The 4038-nt window shown below is 47.4% G+C and overlaps 1 pseudogene; it reads left to right on the top strand.

The window, feature by feature from the left end:
* Positions 1 to 4038, top strand: part of LOC102501167 (60S ribosomal protein L23 pseudogene) — an 11338-nt pseudogene that overhangs the window by 210 nt on the left and 7090 nt on the right.

The raw sequence follows: 4038 nt of genomic DNA, 5'->3' as shown, positions 1-4038 counted from the left end.
AGTAGGGCTTGAAGAGGGCTAAAGGTGGAATCCAGATAACCTACCACTTACGGGTCAAGAAGAGAAGAAGAATGAAAAGTTTTCACACAGATAGAAAAGAGTTTGAGAAGACTCACGTTTATAGGGGACAGCGGTTCAAAACCGAGGGAGAGGCTCACCATGTTGGATGCTGAGTCCAGGTTGAGGGAAAGGAGGACAGTGAAGGGCCCAAAATATCCCCGTGTCTGGTCACTCCCGGTCTTGGAGGCAGATGCATCAGGGCAGGACTAGATGCAGAGTACAATTTTGCAGAACATTACAACAGAGAAAAACGAAAACTACTGCAAACGTAGACAACGCAAGAGTGCATGCGTGTCCAATCCCCTTTCTTGTTGAGTCGGAGACACGTTTACTGAGGGGCCCAGTGTGCCAGGCCCCAGTTGTCTCTGCGATGCCTTCGGAGTGGCTCGAGTCCAGCTGAGGAACACTTAGTTGGATAACTAGTCCGCACAGTAACCGAGGTGCATCTAAACCCAGCCTGCAAGCCGGGGCGAGGAAGCCATGCCTCTGCCCTGAGGCAGCAGGAGAAGCCGGGATTCCACGTAGGGACTGACACTCAGACCAGTCCCGAACAAGGCAGGCAGAGTGAAGGGCGTTCCCAATAAGAGGGAGAAAGGAGTCTTAGATTCTGCTTTCTACTCCTTTTTTCCCTAGATTTTTGCCATAGGACACTCTATGCTCACTGAAGAGAGACAGAGAGGGAGAAAGCGAGAAAGTAAGAAAGTGCCCCCCCACTGGGGTGGAGTGAGGGGATTGGTCACACTACAGTCGCTTCTCCTCTATTCTTCTCTCAGGATTTTGGGCACACACACACACGCATGCATGCACCAGGCAAGACTCAAACCATACAGATGTGGAATCTAGTGTCTTAACCACCAAGCCACCTGCTGGCCCTTCTTTCTACTCTTCACCCACTTGAAAATGGGGTCAGTTTTCATGTGAAATAATTCAGCTCATGGCAAGTGAAATCCAGAGCACGTTCTCTGCGTAACTGAGCGAAGCTGGGATAAGACCTGGCCTGCTGTCATCCTCTCTGTACCTCAACCGCAGATGGCACAGCACGGCATGGTAGTCTCCCTCGAGCTCCATGAGACACTCCTCTTTTCAGAGAGACACAAAGGCATGGAACAAAATCAGGAACACACAGGGAGCAGATGAGTTCTGCTTCGCGGTGGGCGGGGATTGCATCCTCCAAGCATCACAGCATTGTCCGACAGAAGAAGAGGAGAGCAGGCGCCCTCTGCCAATACCCCACTGACGTTATTCTTCAAGAATCTATTAGTGATTTTCTTAATCTACTTGGGCTGCTGCAATAAAGTACCACGGACCGGGTGTCTCAAGAACAACAGAAGATTCTGGAGGCTAAAAGTCCAGGAAGCTCCAGCATGGTCAGGTGCTGGTGAGGGCTTTCCTCTGGGCTGCAGACTGCTGACTTCTCATGGCATTTGCACATGCATGGTTCAAATACGGTGAGAGAGATCTCTGGGGTCTCTTTCATAAGGCACTATCCATAGGGCCTGCATTCATAAGGCTCTGCCCTCCTGACTCGAAGGGCTCACCTTTTAATACTATCATCTTGGAAGTTAAGATTTCAATACAGAGGGCTGGCCCTATGGCCCAGTAGTTAAGGAGCCAGATCCCACATGGCCAATCACATTTTGAATCCCAGCCTTAGAAGCTTGAAAAACATTGGGCACATGTGCATTGATGCCCCAACCCCTGCAGGATGGAGAAGTGGAGGAGAAGCGAGAAAGTAAGAAAGTGCCCCCCCACTGGGGTGGAGTGGGGGGGTTGGTCACACTACAGTCGCTTCTCCTCTATTCTTCTCTCAGGATTTTGGGCACACACACACACGCATGCATGCACCAGGCAAGACTCAAACCATACAGATGTGGAATCTAGTGTCTTAACCACCAAGCCACCTGCTGGCCCTTCTTTCTACTCTTCACCCACTTGAAAATGGGGTCAGTTTTCATGTGAAATAATTCAGCTCATGGCAAGTGAAATCCAGAGCACGTTCTCTGCGTAACTGAGCGAAGCTGGGATAAGACCTGGCCTGCTGTCATCTTCTCTGTACCTCAACCGCAGATGGCACGGCACGGCATGGTAGTCTCCCTCGAGCTCCATGAGACACTCCTCTTTTCAGAGAGACACAAAGGCATGGAACAAAATCAGGAACACACAGGGAGCAGATGAGTTCTGCTTCGCGGTGGGCGGGGATGGCGTCCTCCAAGCATCACAGCATTGTCCGGCAGAAGAAGAGGAGAGCAGGCGCCCTCTGCCAATACCCCACTGACGTTATTCTTCAAGAATCTATTAGTGATTTTCTTAATCTACTTGGGCTGCTACAATAAAGTACCACGGACCGGGTGTCTCAAGAACAACAGAAGATTCTGGAGGCTAAAAGTCCAGGAAGCTCCAGCATGGTCAGGTGCTGGTGAGGGCTTTCCTCTGGGCTGCAGACTGCTGACTTCTCATGGCATTTGCACATGCATGGTTCAAATACGGTGAGAGAGATCTCTGGGGTCTCTTTCATAAGGCACTATCCATAGGGCCTGCATTCATAAGGCTCTGCCCTCCTGACTCGAAGGGCTCACCTTTTAATACTATCATCTTGGAAGTTAAGATTTCAATACAGAGGGCTGGCCCTATGGCCCAGTAGTTAAGGAGCCAGATCCCACATGGCCAATCACATTTTGAATCCCAGCCTTAGAAGCTTGAAAAACATTGGGCACATGTGCATTGATGCCCCAACCCCTGCAGGATGGAGAAGTGGAGGAGAAGAGGTTGTGGTATGACCACGCTTCATTGAGAGACGCGTTCTCCCTCTCCTTCTCTGGTGAATGCACATGCACTTCAGCAATAAAAATTATTTTAAAAGATTTCCACATGAGAACTTGGGAAAACACAAACATGAAGTCCACAGCAGGGATCTCAACTGCCTAATTATATATAACTGCAAGTGTGAGATAGCCTCCAGCTGCTTCTTTATTTCTTTATAACTGGGCTCCAGATTTTTTCTTTACAAATGACCTAAGGGAAATTAGAAAAAAAAACTATACTGACAGGAGAAAAATAATAGTAATAATTAATGTATGTATTAAATTAAGTTAATGTCCTGTATCTTTAACAACTCTTCACTAGAATGGGATTATAATATGTAGTTGGAGAAAATATACCACTTAGAGGTGATCAAAGGGAGGCCAGAGGTGGTGTGGCAGTTAAGGCAGCTGGACTCCACATGGCTGACTGTGCCGACTGGCTCAAGAAACACGTGCACGTGTTGTGTGTGTGTGCACGCACGCCTAAAATCGTGAGAGTGGAGTCAAAAGGACAGTGGCATTGGCCATCCCCCGGGGGGTGATTTCTGACTTCCCTTCTCTCTCTTTGTCTCTGTCTTTAGCAAGCATACATGCCCTATAGCAAACAAACTTAGGAAAAAAAGAAATAATCAAAGAGTAGGAAAATTAGAAAGTTTCACAAAAAAATTTCAGTCTAAAATGCATGAAATTTTATAAACATTTCTGGTCTTTGCTTTCCACATATGAATTGAGCTTAAATGTGCCCATAGAAGTAGAGTTCTAGTCAAAGCTCTTTCTAAAAGACCCATCATGAAAAACTTACCACCTCCTAGTGAAGATTATGCTTCTCCAGCCTACCTTCAGCTAAACAAGGACCTGGAAAAGTTTGTGCAGCTCCTTGAATAAATTACTAGTTTAATGGAAGGAAGGTTTTTCCCTTCTCTTTCTTACAATACTCTTGGAAACAATAGGCATTAAAGAGAAACTGGCCTGGTTTGGCCTAACGGTGACTCCGAGTGTGGGAAGCTGCACACCAGCGAGTCTGCCGAGGTTTCTCAGAGAGCAAACAATTACCATGATTGGTTCCCTTCTAAAAACTTGACCTTCGAAACCTTGCTCTGATTGGCCACTAGAATCCCTCAAATTTGCATATCCGGCACCTCATGATTGGTCCAAAAGCAACCAATCATAACCCACC

The sequence above is a fragment of the Tupaia chinensis genome, unplaced genomic scaffold (assembly GCF_000334495.1).
Source record: "Tupaia chinensis unplaced genomic scaffold, TupChi_1.0 Scaffold000046_3, whole genome shotgun sequence".
NCBI classification, from domain to species: domain Eukaryota; kingdom Metazoa; phylum Chordata; class Mammalia; order Scandentia; family Tupaiidae; genus Tupaia; species Tupaia belangeri.
The sequence above is the reverse complement of the archived record's forward strand: the minus strand, read 5'-3'. Positions and strand labels throughout refer to the sequence as shown.